Source organism: Scyliorhinus torazame, chromosome 3 (genome assembly GCF_047496885.1).
Source record: "Scyliorhinus torazame isolate Kashiwa2021f chromosome 3, sScyTor2.1, whole genome shotgun sequence".
Classification (NCBI taxonomy): Eukaryota; Metazoa; Chordata; class Chondrichthyes; order Carcharhiniformes; family Scyliorhinidae; genus Scyliorhinus; species Scyliorhinus torazame.
In genome coordinates, this window is record NC_092709.1 from 71452935 (window position 1) to 71470504 (window position 17570).

Sequence of the window (17570 nt, forward strand, 5' to 3'; positions counted from 1 at the left end):
GGGAGAGGCTGGGCGGTGTCGGGGGAGAGGCTGGGCGATGTCGGGGGAGAGGCTGGGTGGTGTCGAGGGAGAGGCGGGGCAGTGTCGGGGGAGAGGCTGGGCGGTGTCGAGGGAGAGGCGGGGCGGTGTCGGGGGAGAGGCTGGGCGGTGTATGGGGAGAGGCTGTGCGGTGTCGGGGGAGAGGCTGGGCGGTGTCGGGGGAGAGGCTGGGCAGTGTCGGGCAGGAAGCTGGGCGGTGTCGGGGGAGAGGCTGGGCGGTGTCGGGGGTGAGGCTGTGCGGTGTCGGGTGAGAGGCTGGGCGGTGTCGGGGGAATGGCTGGGCAGTGTCGTGGGAGAGGCTGGGCGGTGTCGAGGGAGAGGCGAGGCGGTGTCGGGGGAGAGGCTGGCCGGTGTCGTGGGAGAGGCTGTGCGGTGTCAGTGGAGAGGCTGGTCGGTGTCGGGGGAGAGGCTGGGCGGTGTCGGGGGAGAGGCTGGCTTGCGTCGGGGGAGAGGCTGGCCGGTGTCGTGGGAGAGGCTGTGCGGTGTCAGTGGAGAGGCTGGTCGGTGTTGGGGGAGAGGCTGGGCGGTGTCGGGGGAGAGGCTGGGCGGTGTCGGGGGAGAGGCTGTGCGGTGTCGGGGGAGAGGCTGGGCGGTGTCGGGGGAGAGGCTGTGCGGTGTCGGGGGAGAGGCTGGGCGGTGTCGGGAGAGAGGCTGGGCGGAGTCGAGGGTGATGCAGGGCGGTGTCGGGGGAGATGCTGGGCGGTGTCGGGGGAGAGTCGCAGCGTTGTCGGGGGAGAGGCTGGGCAGTGTCGGGGGAGAGGCTGGGCGGTGTCGGGGGAGAGGCTGGGCGGTGTCGGGGGAGATGCTGGGCGGTGTCGGGGGAGAGGCTGGGCGATGTCGGGGGAGAGTCGCAGCGTTGTCGGGGGAGAGGCTGGGCAGTGTCGTGGGAGAGGCTGGGCGGTGTCGGGGGAGAGGCTGGCGGTGTCGTGGGAGAGGCTGGGCGGTGTCGGGGAGATGCTGGACGGTGTCGTGTGAGCGGCTGGGTGGCGTCGGGGGAGATGCTGGGCGGCGTCGGGGGAGATGCTGGGCGGTGTCGGGCAGGAAGCTGGGGGGTGTCGGGGGAGAGGCCGGCCGGCGTCGGGGGAGTAGCTGGGTGATGTCGGGGGAGAGGCTGGGCAGTGTCGGGGGAGAGGCTGGTCGGTGTCGGGGGAGAGGCTGGGCGGTGTCGGGGGAGAGGCTGGGCGGTGTCGGGGGAGAGGCTGGGCGGTGTCGGGGGAGAGGCTGTGCGGTGTCGGGGGAGAGGCTGTGCGGTGTCGGGGGAGAGGCTGGCGGTGTCGGGGGAGAGGCTGGGCGGTGTCGAGGGAGAGGCGAGGCGGTGTCGGGGGAGAGGCTGGCCGGTGTCGTGGGAGAGGCTGTGCGGTGTCAGTGGAGAGGCTGGTCGGTGTCGGGGGAGAGGCTGGGCGGTGTCGGGGGAGAGGCTGGCTTGCGTCGGGGGAGAGGCTGGCCGGTGTCGTGGGAGAGGCTGTGCGGTGTCAGTGGAGAGGCTGGTCGGTGTCGGGGGAGAGGCTGGGCGGTGTCGGGGGAGAGGCTGGGCGGTGTCGGGGGAGAGGCTGTGCGGTGTCGGGGGAGAGGCTGGGCGGTGTCGGGGGAGAGGCTGTGCGGTGTCGGGGGAGAGGCTGGGCGGTGTCGGGAGAGAGGCTGTGCGGTGTCGGGGGAGAGGCTGGGCGGTGTCGGGGGAGAGGCTGTGCGGTGTCGGGGGAGAGGCTGGGCGGTGTCGGGAGAGAGGCTGGGCGGAGTCGAGGGTGATGCAGGGCGGTGTCGGGGGAGATGCTGGGCGGTGTCGGGGGAGAGTCGCAGCGTTGTCGGGGGAGAGGCTGGGCAGTGTCGGGGGAGAGGCTGGGCGGTGTCGGGGGAGAGGCTGGGCGGTGTCGGGGGAGATGCTGGGCGGTGTCGGGGGAGAGGCTGGGCGATGTCGGGGGAGAGTCGCAGCGTTGTCGGGGGAGAGGCTGGGCAGTGTCGTGGGAGAGGCTGGGCGGTGTCGGGGGAGAGGCTGGCGGTGTCGTGGGAGAGGCTGGGCGGTGTCGGGGGAGAGGCTGGACGGTGTCGGGGGAGAAGCTCGGCGGTGTCGGGGAGATGCTGCACGGTGTCGTGTGAGAGGCTGGGCGGCGTCGGGGGAGATGCTGGGCGGCGTCGGGGGAAATGCTGGGCGGTGTCGGGCAGGAAGCTGGGGGGTGTCGGGGGAGAGGCCGGCCGGCGTCGGGGGAGTAGCTGGGTGATGTCGGGGGAGAGGCTGGGCAGTGTCGGGGGAGAGGCTGGGCAGTGTCGGGGGAGAGGCTGGGCAGTGTCGGGGGAGAGGCTGGGCGGTGTCGTGGGAGAGGCTGGGCGGTGTCGGGGGACAGGCTGGGCGGTGTCGTTGGAGAGGCTGGGCAGTGTCGGGGGAATGGCTGGGCGGTGTCGGGGGAGAGGCTGGGCGGTGTCGGGGGAGAGGCTGGGCGATGTCGGGGGAGAGGCTGGCCAGTGTCGGGCAGGAAGCTGGGCGTTGTCGGGGAGATGCTGGACGGTGTTGGGGGAGAGGCTGGGCGGTGTCGGGGAGATGCTGGACGGTGTCGGGCAGGAAGCTGGGCGGTGTCGTGCGAGAGGCTGGGCGGCGTCGGGGGAGAGGCTGGGTGGTGTCGAGGGAGAGGCGGGGCAGTGTCGGGGGAGAGGCTGGGCGGTGTCGAGGGAGAGGCGGGGCGGTGTCGGGGGAGAGGCTGGGCGGTGTATGGGGAGAGGCTGGGCGGTGTCGGGGGAGAGGCTGGGCGGTGTCGAGGGAGAGGCTGGGCGGTGTCGGGGGAGAGGCTGGGCGATGTCGGGGGAGAGGCTGGGTGGTGTCGAGGGAGAGGCGGGGCAGTGTCGGGGGAGAGGCTGGGCGGTGTCGAGGGAGAGGCGGGGCGGTGTCGGGGGAGAGGCTGGGCGGTGTATGGGGAGAGGCTGTGCGGTGTCGGGGGAGAGGCTGGGCGGTGTCGGGGGAGAGGCTGGGCAGTGTCGGGCAGGAAGCTGGGCGGTGTCGGGGGAGAGGCTGGGCGGTGTCGGGGGTGAGGCTGTGCGGTGTCGGGTGAGAGGCTGGGCGGTGTCGGGGGAATGGCTGGGCAGTGTCGTGGGAGAGGCTGGGCGGTGTCGAGGGAGAGGCGAGGCGGTGTCGGGGGAGAGGCTGGCCGGTGTCGTGGGAGAGGCTGTGCGGTGTCAGTGGAGAGGCTGGTCGGTGTCGGGGGAGAGGCTGGGCGGTGTCGGGGGAGAGGCTGGCTTGCGTCGGGGGAGAGGCTGGCCGGTGTCGTGGGAGAGGCTGTGCGGTGTCAGTGGAGAGGCTGGTCGGTGTTGGGGGAGAGGCTGGGCGGTGTCGGGGGAGAGGCTGGGCGGTGTCGGGGGAGAGGCTGTGCGGTGTCGGGGGAGAGGCTGGGCGGTGTCGGGGGAGAGGCTGTGCGGTGTCGGGGGAGAGGCTGGGCGGTGTCGGGAGAGAGGCTGGGCGGAGTCGAGGGTGATGCAGGGCGGTGTCGGGGGAGATGCTGGGCGGTGTCGGGGGAGAGTCGCAGCGTTGTCGGGGGAGAGGCTGGGCAGTGTCGGGGGAGAGGCTGGGCGGTGTCGGGGGAGAGGCTGGGCGGTGTCGGGGGAGATGCTGGGCGGTGTCGGGGGAGAGGCTGGGCGATGTCGGGGGAGAGTCGCAGCGTTGTCGGGGGAGAGGCTGGGCAGTGTCGTGGGAGAGGCTGGGCGGTGTCGGGGGAGAGGCTGGCGGTGTCGTGGGAGAGGCTGGGCGGTGTCGGGGAGATGCTGGACGGTGTCGTGTGAGCGGCTGGGTGGCGTCGGGGGAGATGCTGGGCGGCGTCGGGGGAGATGCTGGGCGGTGTCGGGCAGGAAGCTGGGGGGTGTCGGGGGAGAGGCCGGCCGGCGTCGGGGGAGTAGCTGGGTGATGTCGGGGGAGAGGCTGGGCAGTGTCGGGGGAGAGGCTGGTCGGTGTCGGGGGAGAGGCTGGGCGGTGTCGGGGGAGAGGCTGGGCGGTGTCGGGGGAGAGGCTGGGCGGTGTCGGGGGAGAGGCTGTGCGGTGTCGGGGGAGAGGCTGTGCGGTGTCGGGGGAGAGGCTGGCGGTGTCGGGGGAGAGGCTGGGCGGTGTCGAGGGAGAGGCGAGGCGGTGTCGGGGGAGAGGCTGGCCGGTGTCGTGGGAGAGGCTGTGCGTTGTCAGTGGAGAGGCTGGTCGGTGTCGGGGGAGAGGCTGGGCGGTGTCGGGGGAGAGGCTGGCTTGCGTCGGGGGAGAGGCTGGCCGGTGTCGTGGGAGAGGCTGTGCGGTGTCAGTGGAGAGGCTGGTCGGTGTCGGGGGAGAGGCTGGGCGGTGTCGGGGGAGAGGCTGGGCGGTGTCGGGGGAGAGGCTGTGCGGTGTCGGGGGAGAGGCTGGGCGGTGTCGGGGGAGAGGCTGTGCGGTGTCGGGGGAGAGGCTGGGCGGTGTCGGGAGAGAGGCTGGGCGGAGTCGAGGGTGATGCAGGGCGGTGTCGGGGGAGATGCTGGGCGGTGTCGGGGGAGAGTCGCAGCGTTGTCGGGGGAGAGGCTGGGCAGTGTCGGGGGAGAGGCTGGGCGGTGTCGGGGGAGAGGCTGGGCGGTGTCGGGGGAGATGCTGGGCGGTGTCGGTGGAGAGGCTGGGCGATGTCGGGGGAGAGTCGCAGCGTTGTCGGGGGAGAGGCTGGGCAGTGTCGGGGGAGAGGCTGGGCGGTGTCGGGGGAGAGGCTGGCGGTGTCGTGGGAGAGGCTGGGCGGTGTCGGGGGAGAGGCTGGACGGTGTCGGGGGAGAAGCTCGGCGGTGTCGGGGAGATGCTGCACGGTGTCGTGTGAGAGGCTGGGCGGCGTCGGGGGAGATGCTGGGCGGCGTCGGGGGAAATGCTGGGCGGTGTCGGGCAGGAAGCTGGGGGGTGTCGGGGGAGAGGCCGGCCGGCGTCGGGGGAGTAGCTGGGTGATGTCGGGGGAGAGGCTGGGCAGTGTCGGGGGAGAGGCTGGGCAGTGTCGGGGGAGAGGCTGGGCAGTGTCGGGGGAGAGGCTGGGCGGTGTCGTGGGAGAGGCTGGGCGGTGTCGGGGGACAGGCTGGGCGGTGTCGTTGGAGAGGCTGGGCAGTGTCGGGGGAATGGCTGGGCGGTGTCGGGGGAGAGGCTGGGCGATGTCGGGGGAGAGGCTGGCCAGTGTCGGGCAGGAAGCTGGGCGTTGTCGGGGAGATGCTGGACGGTGTTGGGGGAGAGGCTGGGCGGTGACGGGGAGATGCTGGACGGTGTCGGGCAGGAAGCTGGGCGGTGTCGTGCGAGAGGCTGGGCGGCGTCGGGGGAGAGGCTGGGTGGTGTCGAGGGAGAGGCGGGGCAGTGTCGGGGGAGAGGCTGGGCGGTGTCGAGGGAGAGGCGGGGCGGTGTCGGGGGAGAGGCTGGGCGGTGTATGGGGAGAGGCTGGGCGGTGTCGGGGGAGAGGCTGGGCGGTGTCGAGGGAGAGGCTGGGCGGTGTCGGGGGAGAGGCTGGGCGATGTCGGGGGAGAGGCTGGGCGATGTCGGGGGAGAGTCGCAGCGTTGTCGGGGGAGAGGCTGGGCAGTGTCGGGGGAGAGGCTGGGCGGTGTCGGGGGAGAGGCTGGCGGTGCCGTGGGAGAGGCTGGGCGGTGTCGGGGGAGAGGCTGGACGGTGTCGGGGAGATGCTGGACGGTGTCGTGTGAGCGGCTGGGTGGCTTCGGGGGAGATGCTGGGCGGCGTCGGGGGAGATGCTGGGAGGTGTCGGGCAGGAAGCTGGGGGGTGTCGGGGGAGAGGCCGGCCGGCGTCGGGGGAGTAGCTGGGTGATGTCGGGGGAGAGGCTGGGCAGTGTCGGGGGAGAGGCTGGTTGGTGTCGGGGGAGAGGCTGGGCGGTGTCGCGGGAGAGGCTGGGCGGTGTCGGGGAGATGCTGGACGGTGTCGGGCAGGAAGCTGGGCGGTGTCGTGCGAGAGGCTGGGCGGTGTCGGGGGAGAGGCTGGGCGGTGTCGGGGGAGAGGCTGTGCGGTGTCGGGGGAGAGGCTGGGCGGTGTCGGGGGAGAGGCTGTGCGGTGTCGGGGGAGAGGCTGGGCGGTGTCGGGAGAGAGGCTGGGCGGAGTCGAGGGTGATGCAGGGCGGTGTCGGGGGAGATGCTGGGCGGTGTCGGGGGAGAGTCGCAGCGTTGTCGGGGGAGAGGCTGGGCAGTGTCGGGGGAGAGGCTGGGCGGTGTCGGGGGAGAGGCTGGGCGGTGTCGGGGGAGATGCTGGGCGGTGTCGGGGGAGAGGCTGGGCGATGTCGGGGGAGAGTCGCAGCGTTGTCGGGGGAGAGGCTGGGCAGTGTCGTGGGAGAGGCTGGGCGGTGTCGGGGGAGAGGCTGGCGGTGTCGTGGGAGAGGCTGGGCGGTGTCGGGGGAGAGGCTGGACGGTGTCGGGGGAGAAGCTCGGCGGTGTCGGGGAGATGCTGCACGGTGTCGTGTGAGAGGCTGGGCGGCGTCGGGGGAGATGCTGGGCGGCGTCGGGGGAAATGCTGGGCGGTGTCGGGCAGGAAGCTGGGGGGTGTCGGGGGAGAGGCCGGCCGGCGTCGGGGGAGTAGCTGGGTGATGTCGGGGGAGAGGCTGGGCAGTGTCGGGGGAGAGGCTGGGCAGTGTCGGGGGAGAGGCTGGGCAGTGTCGGGGGAGAGGCTGGGCGGTGTCGTGGGAGAGGCTGGGCGGTGTCGGGGGACAGGCTGGGCGGTGTCGTTGGAGAGGCTGGGCAGTGTCGGGGGAATGGCTGGGCGGTGTCGGGGGAGAGGCTGGGCGGTGTCGGGGGAGAGGCTGGGCGATGTCGGGGGAGAGGCTGGCCAGTGTCGGGCAGGAAGCTGGGCGTTGTCGGGGAGATGCTGGACGGTGTTGGGGGAGAGGCTGGGCGGTGTCGGGGAGATGCTGGACGGTGTCGGGCAGGAAGCTGGGCGGTGTCGTGCGAGAGGCTGGGCGGCGTCGGGGGAGAGGCTGGGTGGTGTCGAGGGAGAGGCGGGGCAGTGTCGGGGGAGAGGCTGGGCGGTGTCGAGGGAGAGGCGGGGCGGTGTCGGGGGAGAGGCTGGGCGGTGTATGGGGAGAGGCTGGGCGGTGTCGGGGGAGAGGCTGGGCGGTGTCGAGGGAGAGGCTGGGCGGTGTCGGGGGAGAGGCTGGGCGATGTCGGGGGAGAGGCTGGGTGGTGTCGAGGGAGAGGCGGGGCAGTGTCGGGGGAGAGGCTGGGCGGTGTCGAGGGAGAGGCGGGGCGGTGTCGGGGGAGAGGCTGGGCGGTGTATGGGGAGAGGCTGTGCGGTGTCGGGGGAGAGGCTGGGCGGTGTCGGGGGAGAGGCTGGGCAGTGTCGGGCAGGAAGCTGGGCGGTGTCGGGGGAGAGGCTGGGCGGTGTCGGGGGTGAGGCTGTGCGGTGTCGGGTGAGAGGCTGGGCGGTGTCGGGGGAATGGCTGGGCAGTGTCGTGGGAGAGGCTGGGCGGTGTCGAGGGAGAGGCGAGGCGGTGTCGGGGGAGAGGCTGGCCGGTGTCGTGGGAGAGGCTGTGCGGTGTCAGTGGAGAGGCTGGTCGGTGTCGGGGGAGAGGCTGGGCGGTGTCGGGGGAGAGGCTGGCTTGCGTCGGGGGAGAGGCTGGCCGGTGTCGTGGGAGAGGCTGTGCGGTGTCAGTGGAGAGGCTGGTCGGTGTTGGGGGAGAGGCTGGGCGGTGTCGGGGGAGAGGCTGGGCGGTGTCGGGGGAGAGGCTGTGCGGTGTCGGGGGAGAGGCTGGGCGGTGTCGGGGGAGAGGCTGTGCGGTGTCGGGGGAGAGGCTGGGCGGTGTCGGGAGAGAGGCTGGGCGGAGTCGAGGGTGATGCAGGGCGGTGTCGGGGGAGATGCTGGGCGGTGTCGGGGGAGAGTCGCAGCGTTGTCGGGGGAGAGGCTGGGCAGTGTCGGGGGAGAGGCTGGGCGGTGTCGGGGGAGAGGCTGGGCGGTGTCGGGGGAGATGCTGGGCGGTGTCGGGGGAGAGGCTGGGCGATGTCGGGGGAGAGTCGCAGCGTTGTCGGGGGAGAGGCTGGGCAGTGTCGTGGGAGAGGCTGGGCGGTGTCGGGGGAGAGGCTGGCGGTGTCGTGGGAGAGGCTGGGCGGTGTCGGGGAGATGCTGGACGGTGTCGTGTGAGCGGCTGGGTGGCGTCGGGGGAGATGCTGGGCGGCGTCGGGGGAGATGCTGGGCGGTGTCGGGCAGGAAGCTGGGGGGTGTCGGGGGAGAGGCCGGCCGGCGTCGGGGGAGTAGCTGGGTGATGTCGGGGGAGAGGCTGGGCAGTGTCGGGGGAGAGGCTGGTCGGTGTCGGGGGAGAGGCTGGGCGTTGTCGGGGAGATGCTGGACGGTGTTGGGGGAGAGGCTGGGCGGTGTCGGGGAGATGCTGGACGGTGTCGGGCAGGAAGCTGGGCGGTGTCGTGCGAGAGGCTGGGCGGCGTCGGGGGAGAGGCTGGGTGGTGTCGAGGGAGAGGCGGGGCAGTGTCGGGGGAGAGGCTGGGCGGTGTCGAGGGAGAGGCGGGGCGGTGTCGGGGGAGAGGCTGGGCGGTGTATGGGGAGAGGCTGGGCGGTGTCGGGGGAGAGGCTGGGCGGTGTCGAGGGAGAGGCTGGGCGGTGTCGGGGGAGAGGCTGGGCGATGTCGGGGGAGAGGCTGGGTGGTGTCGAGGGAGAGGCGGGGCAGTGTCGGGGGAGAGGCTGGGCGGTGTCGAGGGAGAGGCGGGGCGGTGTCGGGGGAGAGGCTGGGCGGTGTATGGGGAGAGGCTGTGCGGTGTCGGGGGAGAGGCTGGGCGGTGTCGGGGGAGAGGCTGGGCAGTGTCGGGCAGGAAGCTGGGCGGTGTCGGGGGAGAGGCTGGGCGGTGTCGGGGGTGAGGCTGTGCGGTGTCGGGTGAGAGGCTGGGCGGTGTCGGGGGAATGGCTGGGCAGTGTCGTGGGAGAGGCTGGGCGGTGTCGAGGGAGAGGCGAGGCGGTGTCGGGGGAGAGGCTGGCCGGTGTCGTGGGAGAGGCTGTGCGGTGTCAGTGGAGAGGCTGGTCGGTGTCGGGGGAGAGGCTGGGCGGTGTCGGGGGAGAGGCTGGCTTGCGTCGGGGGAGAGGCTGGCCGGTGTCGTGGGAGAGGCTGTGCGGTGTCAGTGGAGAGGCTGGTCGGTGTTGGGGGAGAGGCTGGGCGGTGTCGGGGGAGAGGCTGGGCGGTGTCGGGGGAGAGGCTGTGCGGTGTCGGGGGAGAGGCTGGGCGGTGTCGGGGGAGAGGCTGTGCGGTGTCGGGGGAGAGGCTGGGCGGTGTCGGGAGAGAGGCTGGGCGGAGTCGAGGGTGATGCAGGGCGGTGTCGGGGGAGATGCTGGGCGGTGTCGGGGGAGAGTCGCAGCGTTGTCGGGGGAGAGGCTGGGCAGTGTCGGGGGAGAGGCTGGGCGGTGTCGGGGGAGAGGCTGGGCGGTGTCGGGGGAGATGCTGGGCGGTGTCGGGGGAGAGGCTGGGCGATGTCGGGGGAGAGTCGCAGCGTTGTCGGGGGAGAGGCTGGGCAGTGTCGTGGGAGAGGCTGGGCGGTGTCGGGGGAGAGGCTGGCGGTGTCGTGGGAGAGGCTGGGCGGTGTCGGGGAGATGCTGGACGGTGTCGTGTGAGCGGCTGGGTGGCGTCGGGGGAGATGCTGGGCGGCGTCGGGGGAGATGCTGGGCGGTGTCGGGCAGGAAGCTGGGGGGTGTCGGGGGAGAGGCCGGCCGGCGTCGGGGGAGTAGCTGGGTGATGTCGGGGGAGAGGCTGGGCAGTGTCGGGGGAGAGGCTGGTCGGTGTCGGGGGAGAGGCTGGGCGGTGTCGGGGGAGAGGCTGGGCGGTGTCGGGGGAGAGGCTGGGCGGTGTCGGGGGAGAGGCTGTGCGGTGTCGGGGGAGAGGCTGTGCGGTGTCGGGGGAGAGGCTGGCGGTGTCGGGGGAGAGGCTGGGCGGTGTCGAGGGAGAGGCGAGGCGGTGTCGGGGGAGAGGCTGGCCGGTGTCGTGGGAGAGGCTGTGCGGTGTCAGTGGAGAGGCTGGTCGGTGTCGGGGGAGAGGCTGGGCGGTGTCGGGGGAGAGGCTGGCTTGCGTCGGGGGAGAGGCTGGCCGGTGTCGTGGGAGAGGCTGTGCGGTGTCAGTGGAGAGGCTGGTCGGTGTCGGGGGAGAGGCTGGGCGGTGTCGGGGGAGAGGCTGGGCGGTGTCGGGGGAGAGGCTGTGCGGTGTCGGGGGAGAGGCTGGGCGGTGTCGGGGGAGAGGCTGTGCGGTGTCGGGGGAGAGGCTGGGCGGTGTCGGGAGAGAGGCTGGGCGGAGTCGAGGGTGATGCAGGGCGGTGTCGGGGGAGATGCTGGGCGGTGTCGGGGGAGAGTCGCAGCGTTGTCGGGGGGAGAGGCTGGGCAGTGTCGGGGGAGAGGCTGGGCGGTGTCGGGGGAGAGGCTGGGCGGTGTCGGGGGAGATGCTGGGCGGTGTCGGTGGAGAGGCTGGGCGATGTCGGGGGAGAGTCGCAGCGTTGTCGGGGGAGAGGCTGGGCAGTGTCGGGGGAGAGGCTGGGCGGTGTCGGGGGAGAGGCTGGCGGTGTCGTGGGAGAGGCTGGGCGGTGTCGGGGGAGAGGCTGGACGGTGTCGGGGGAGAAGCTCGGCGGTGTCGGGGAGATGCTGCACGGTGTCGTGTGAGAGGCTGGGCGGCGTCGGGGGAGATGCTGGGCGGCGTCGGGGGAAATGCTGGGCGGTGTCGGGCAGGAAGCTGGGGGGTGTCGGGGGAGAGGCCGGCCGGCGTCGGGGGAGTAGCTGGGTGATGTCGGGGGAGAGGCTGGGCAGTGTCGGGGGAGAGGCTGGGCAGTGTCGGGGGAGAGGCTGGGCAGTGTCGGGGGAGAGGCTGGGCGGTGTCGTGGGAGAGGCTGGGCGGTGTCGTGGGAGAGGCTGGGCGGTGTCGGGGGACAGGCTGGGCGGTGTCGTTGGAGAGGCTGGGCAGTGTCGGGGGAATGGCTGGGCGGTGTCGGGGGAGAGGCTGGGCGGTGTCGGGGGAGAGGCTGGGCGATGTCGGGGGAGAGGCTGGCCAGTGTCGGGCAGGAAGCTGGGCGTTGTCGGGGAGATGCTGGACGGTGTTGGGGGAGAGGCTGGGCGGTGTCGGGGAGATGCTGGACGGTGTCGGGCAGGAAGCTGGGCGGTGTCGTGCGAGAGGCTGGGCGGCGTCGGGGGAGAGGCTGGGTGGTGTCGAGGGAGAGGCGGGGCAGTGTCGGGGGAGAGGCTGGGCGGTGTCGAGGGAGAGGCGGGGCGGTGTCGGGGGAGAGGCTGGGCGGTGTATGGGGAGAGGCTGGGCGGTGTCGGGGGAGAGGCTGGGCGGTGTCGAGGGAGAGGCTGGGCGGTGTCGGGGGAGAGGCTGGGCGATGTCGGGGGAGAGGCTGGGCGATGTCGGGGGAGAGTCGCAGCGTTGTCGGGGGAGAGGCTGGGCAGTGTCGGGGGAGAGGCTGGGCGGTGTCGGGGGAGAGGCTGGCGGTGCCGTGGGAGAGGCTGGGCGGTGTCGGGGGAGAGGCTGGACGGTGTCGGGGAGATGCTGGACGGTGTCGTGTGAGCGGCTGGGTGGCGTCGGGGGAGATGCTGGGCGGCGTCGGGGGAGATGCTGGGAGGTGTCGGGCAGGAAGCTGGGGGGTGTCGGGGGAGAGGCCGGCCGGCGTCGGGGGAGTAGCTGGGTGATGTCGGGGGAGAGGCTGGGCAGTGTCGGGGGAGAGGCTGGTCGGTGTCGGGGGAGAGGCTGGGCGGTGTCGGGGGAGAGGCTGGGCGGTGTCGGGGGAGAGGCTGGGCGGTGTCGGGGGAGAGGCTGTGCGGTGTCGGGGGAGAGGCTGTGCGGTGTCGGGGGAGAGGCTGGGCGGTGTCGGGGGAGAGGCTGTGCGGTGTCAGTGGAGAGGCTGGGCGGTGTCGGGGGAGAGGCTGGGCAGTTTCGGGCAGGAAGCTGGGCGGTGTCGGGGGAGAGGCTGGGCGGTGTCGGGGGTGAGGCTGTGCGGTGTCGGGTGAGAGGCTGGGCGGTGTCGGGGGAATGGCTGGGCAGTGTCGTGGGAGAGGCTGGGCAGTGTCGGGGGAATGGCTGGCCGGTGTCGGGGGAGAGGCTGGGCGGTGTCGGGGGAGAGGCTGGGCGGTGTCGTGGGAGAGGCTGGGCAGTGTCGGGGGAATGGCTGGGCGATGTCGGGGGAGAGGCTTGGCGGTGTCGGGGGAGAGGCTGGGCAATGTCGGGGGAGAGGCTGGCCAGTGTCGGGCAGGAAGCTGGGCGTTGTCGGGGAGATGCTGGACGGTGTTGGGGGAGAGGCTGGACGGTGTCGGGCAGGAAGCTGGGCGGTGTCGTGCGAGAGGCTGGGCAGTGTCGGGGGAATGGCTGGGCGGTGTCGGGGGAGAGGCTGGGCGGTGTCGGGGGAGAGGCTGGGCGGTGTCGGGGGAGAGGCTGGCCAGTGTCGGGCAGGAAGCTGGGCGTTGTCGGGGAGATGCTGGACGGTGTTGGGGGAGAGGCTGGGCGTTGTCGGGGAGATGCTGGACGGTGTCGGGCAGGAAGCTGGGCGGTGTCGTGCGAGTGGCTGGGCGGCGTCGGGGGAGATGCTGGGCGGTGTTGGGGGAGATGCTGGACGGTGTCGGGGTTGTGGCTGGGCGGTGTCGGGGAGATGCTGGACGGTGTCGTGCGAGAGGCTGGGCGGCGTCGGGGGAGATGCTGGGCGGTGTCGGGCAGGAAGCTGGGCGGTGTCGAGGGAGAGGCTGGCTTGCGTCGGGGGAGAGGCTGGCCGGTGTCGTGGGAGAGGCTGTGCGGTGTCAGTGGAGAGGCTGGTCGGTGTCGGGGGAGAGGCTGGGCGGTGTCGGGGGAGAGGCTGGGCGGTGTCGGGGGAGAGGCTGTGCGGTGTCGGGGGAGAGGCTGGGCGGTGTCGGGGGAGAGGCTGTGCGGTGTCGGGGGAGAGGCTGGGCGGTGTCGGGAGAGAGGCTGGGCGGAGTCGAGGGTGATGCAGGGCGGTGTCGGGGGAGATGCTGGGCGGTGTCGGGGGAGAGTCGCAGCGTTGTCGGGGGAGAGGCTGGGCAGTGTCGGGGGAGAGGCTGGGCGGTGTCGGGGGAGAGGCTGGGCGGTGTCGGGGGAGATGCTGGGCGGTGTCGGGGGAGAGGCTGGGCGATGTCGGGGGAGAGTCGCAGCGTTGTCGGGGGAGAGGCTGGGCAGTGTCGGGGGAGAGGCTGGGCGGTGTCGGGCAGGAAGCTGGGCGTTGTCGGGGAGATGCTGGACGGTGTTGGGGGAGAGGCTGGGCGGTGTCGGGGAGATGCTGGACGGTGTCGGGCAGGAAGCTGGGCGGTGTCGTGCGAGAGGCTGGGCGGCGTCGGGGGAGAGGCTGGGCGGTGTCGGGGGAGAGGCTGTGCGGTGTCGGGGGAGAGGCTGGGCGGTGTCGGGGGAGAGGCTGTGCGGTGTCGGGGGAGAGGCTGGGCGGTGTCGGGGGAGAGGCTGGGCGGTGTCGGGGGAGATGCTGGGCGGTGTCGGGGGAGAGGCTGGGCGATGTCGGGGGAGAGTCGCAGCGTTGTCGGGGGAGAGGCTGGGCGGTGTCGGGGAGATGCTGGACGGTGTCGGGCAGGAAGCTGGGCGGTGTCGTGCGAGAGGCTGGGCGGTGTCGGGGGAGAGGCTGGGCGGTGTCGGGGGAGAGGCTGTGCGGTGTCGGGGGAGAGGCTGGGCGGTGTCGGGGGAGAGGCTGTGCGGTGTCGGGGGAGAGGCTGGGCGGTGTCGGGAGAGAGGCTGGGCGCAGTCGAGGGTGATGCAGGGCGGTGTCGGGGGAGATGCTGGGCGGTGTCGGGGGAGAGTCGCAGCGTTGTCGGGGGAGAGGCTGGGCAGTGTCGGGGGAGAGGCTGGGCGGTGTCGGGGGAGAGGCTGGGCGGTGTCGGGGGAGATGCTGGGCGGTGTCGGGGGAGAGGCTGGGCGATGTCGGGGGAGAGTCGCAGCGTTGTCGGGGGAGAGGCTGGGCAGTGTCGTGGGAGAGGCTGGCGGTGTCGTGGGAGAGGCTGGGCGGTGTCGGGGGAGAGGCTGGACGGTGTCGGGGGAGAAGCTCGGCGGTGTCGGGGAGATGCTGCACGGTGTCGTGTGAGAGGCTGGGCGGCGTCGGGGGAGATGCTGGGCGGCGTCGGGGGAAATGCTGGGCGGTGTCGGGCAGGAAGCTGGGGGGTGTCGGGGGAGAGGCCGGCCGGCGTCGGGGGAGTAGCTGGGTGATGTCGGGGGAGAGGCTGGGCAGTGTCGGGGGAGAGGCTGGGCAGTGTCGGGGGAGAGGCTGGGCAGTGTCGGGGGAGAGGCTGGGCGGTGTCGTGGGAGAGGCTGGGCGGTGTCGGGGGACAGGCTGGGCGGTGTCGTTGGAGAGGCTGGGCAGTGTCGGGGGAATGGCTGGGCGGTGTCGGGGGAGAGGCTGGGCGGTGTCGGGGGAGAGGCTGGGCGATGTCGGGGGAGAGGCTGGCCAGTGTCGGGCAGGAAGCTGGGCGTTGTCGGGGAGATGCTGGACGGTGTTGGGGGAGAGGCTGGGCGGTGTCGGGGAGATGCTGGACGGTGTCGGGCAGGAAGCTGGGCGGTGTCGTGCGAGAGGCTGGGCGGCGTCGGGGGAGAGGCTGGGTGGTGTCGAGGGAGAGGCGGGGCAGTGTCGGGGGAGAGGCTGGGCGGTGTCGAGGGAGAGGCGGGGCGGTGTCGGGGGAGAGGCTGGGCGGTGTATGGGGAGAGGCTGGGCGGTGTCGGGGGAGAGGCTGGGCGGTGTCGAGGGAGAGGCTGGGCGGTGTCGGGGGAGAGGCTGGGCGATGTCGGGGGAGAGGCTGGGTGGTGTCGAGGGAGAGGCGGGGCAGTGTCGGGGGAGAGGCTGGGCGGTGTCGAGGGAGAGGCGGGGCGGTGTCGGGGGAGAGGCTGGGCGGTGTATGGGGAGAGGCTGTGCGGTGTCGGGGGAGAGGCTGGGCGGTGTCGGGGGAGAGGCTGGGCAGTGTCGGGCAGGAAGCTGGGCGGTGTCGGGGGAGAGGCTGGGCGGTGTCGGGGGTGAGGCTGTGCGGTGTCGGGTGAGAGGCTGGGCGGTGTCGGGGGAATGGCTGGGCAGTGTCGTGGGAGAGGCTGGGCGGTGTCGAGGGAGAGGCGAGGCGGTGTCGGGGGAGAGGCTGGCCGGTGTCGTGGGAGAGGCTGTGCGGTGTCAGTGGAGAGGCTGGTCGGTGTCGGGGGAGAGGCTGGGCGGTGTCGGGGGAGAGGCTGGCTTGCGTCGGGGGAGAGGCTGGCCGGTGTCGTGGGAGAGGCTGTGCGGTGTCAGTGGAGAGGCTGGTCGGTGTTGGGGGAGAGGCTGGGCGGTGTCGGGGGAGAGGCTGGGCGGTGTCGGGGGAGAGGCTGTGCGGTGTCGGGGGAGAGGCTGGGCGGTGTCGGGGGAGAGGCTGTGCGGTGTCGGGGGAGAGGCTGGGCGGTGTCGGGAGAGAGGCTGGGCGGAGTCGAGGGTGATGCAGGGCGGTGTCGGGGGAGATGCTGGGCGGTGTCGGGGGAGAGTCGCAGCGTTGTCGGGGGAGAGGCTGGGCAGTGTCGGGGGAGAGGCTGGGCGGTGTCGGGGGAGAGGCTGGGCGGTGTCGGGGGAGATGCTGGGCGGTGTCGGGGGAGAGGCTGGGCGATGTCGGGGGAGAGTCGCAGCGTTGTCGGGGGAGAGGCTGGGCAGTGTCGTGGGAGAGGCTGGGCGGTGTCGGGGGAGAGGCTGGCGGTGTCGTGGGAGAGGCTGGGCGGTGTCGGGGAGATGCTGGACGGTGTCGTGTGAGCGGCTGGGTGGCGTCGGGGGAGATGCTGGGCGGCGTCGGGGGAGATGCTGGGCGGTGTCGGGCAGGAAGCTGGGGGGTGTCGGGGGAGAGGCCGGCCGGCGTCGGGGGAGTAGCTGGGTGATGTCGGGGGAGAGGCTGGGCAGTGTCGGGGGAGAGGCTGGTCGGTGTCGGGGGAGAGGCTGGGCGGTGTCGGGGGAGAGGCTGGGCGGTGTCGGGGGAGAGGCTGGGCGGTGTCGGGGGAGAGGCTGTGCGGTGTCGGGGGAGAGGCTGTGCGGTGTCGGGGGAGAGGCTGGCGGTGTCGGGGGAGAGGCTGGGCGGTGTCGAGGGAGAGGCGAGGCGGTGTCGGGGGAGAGGCTGGCCGGTGTCGTGGGAGAGGCTGTGCGGTGTCAGTGGAGAGGCTGGTCGGTGTCGGGGGAGAGGCTGGGCGGTGTCGGGGGAGAGGCTGGCTTGCGTCGGGGGAGAGGCTGGCCGGTGTCGTGGGAGAGGCTGTGCGGTGTCAGTGGAGAGGCTGGTCGGTGTCGGGGGAGAGGCTGGGCGGTGTCGGGGGAGAGGCTGGGCGGTGTCGGGGGAGAGGCTGTGCGGTGTCGGGGGAGAGGCTGGGCGGTGTCGGGGGAGAGGCTGTGCGGTGTCGGGGGAGAGGCTGGGCGGTGTCGGGAGAGAGGCTGGGCGGAGTCGAGGGTGATGCAGGGCGGTGTCGGGGGAGATGCTGGGCGGTGTCGGGGGAGAGTCGCAGCGTTGTCGGGGGAGAGGCTGGGCAGTGTCGGGGGAGAGGCTGGGCGGTGTCGGGGGAGAGGCTGGGCGGTGTCGGGGGAGATGCTGGGCGGTGTCGGTGGAGAGGCTGGGCGATGTCGGGGGAGAGTCGCAGCGTTGTCGGGGGAGAGGCTGGGCAGTGTCGGGGGAGAGGCTGGGCGGTGTCGGGGGAGAGGCTGGCGGTGTCGTGGGAGAGGCTGGGCGGTGTCGGGGGAGAGGCTGGACGGTGTCGGGGGAGAAGCTCGGCGGTGTCGGGGAGATGCTGCACGGTGTCGTGTGAGAGGCTGGGCGGCGTCGGGGGAGATGCTGGGCGGCGTCGGGGGAAATGCTGGGCGGTGTCGGGCAGGAAGCTGGGGGGTGTCGGGGGAGAGGCCGGCCGGCGTCGGGGGAGTAGCTGGGTGATGTCGGGGGAGAGGCTGGGCAGTGTCGGGGGAGAGGCTGGGCAGTGTCGGGGGAGAGGCTGGGCAGTGTCGGGGGAGAGGCTGGGCGGTGTCGGGGGAGAGGCTGGGCGGTGTCGGGGGAGATGCTGGGCGGTGTCGGTGGAGAGGCTGGGCGATGTCGGGGGAGAGTCGCAGCGTTGTCGGGGGAGAGGCTGGGCAGTGTCGGGGGAGAGGCTGGGCGGTGTCGGGGGAGAGGCTGGCGGTGTCGTGGGAGAGGCTGGGCGGTGTCGGGGGAGAGGCTGGACGGTGTCGGGGGAGAAGCTCGGCGGTGTCGGGGAGATGCTGCACGGTGTCGTGTGAGAGGCTGGGCGGCGTCGGGGGAGATGCTGGGCGGCGTCGGGGGAAATGCTGGGCGGTGTCGGGCAGGAAGCTGGGGGGTGTCGGGGGAGAGGCCGGCCGGCGTCGGGGGAGTAGCTGGGTGATGTCGGGGGAGAGGCTGGGCAGTGTCGGGGGAGAGGCTGGGCAGTGTCGGGGGAGAGGCTGGGCAGTGTCGGGGGAGAGGCTGGGCGGTGTCGTGGGAGAGGCTGGGCGGTGTCGGGGGACAGGCTGGGCGGTGTCGTTGGAGAGGCTGGGCAGTGTCGGGGGAATGGCTGGGCGGTGTCGGGGGAGAGGCTGGGCGGTGTCGGGGGAGAGGCTGGGCGATGTCGGGGGAGAGGCTGGCCAGTGTCG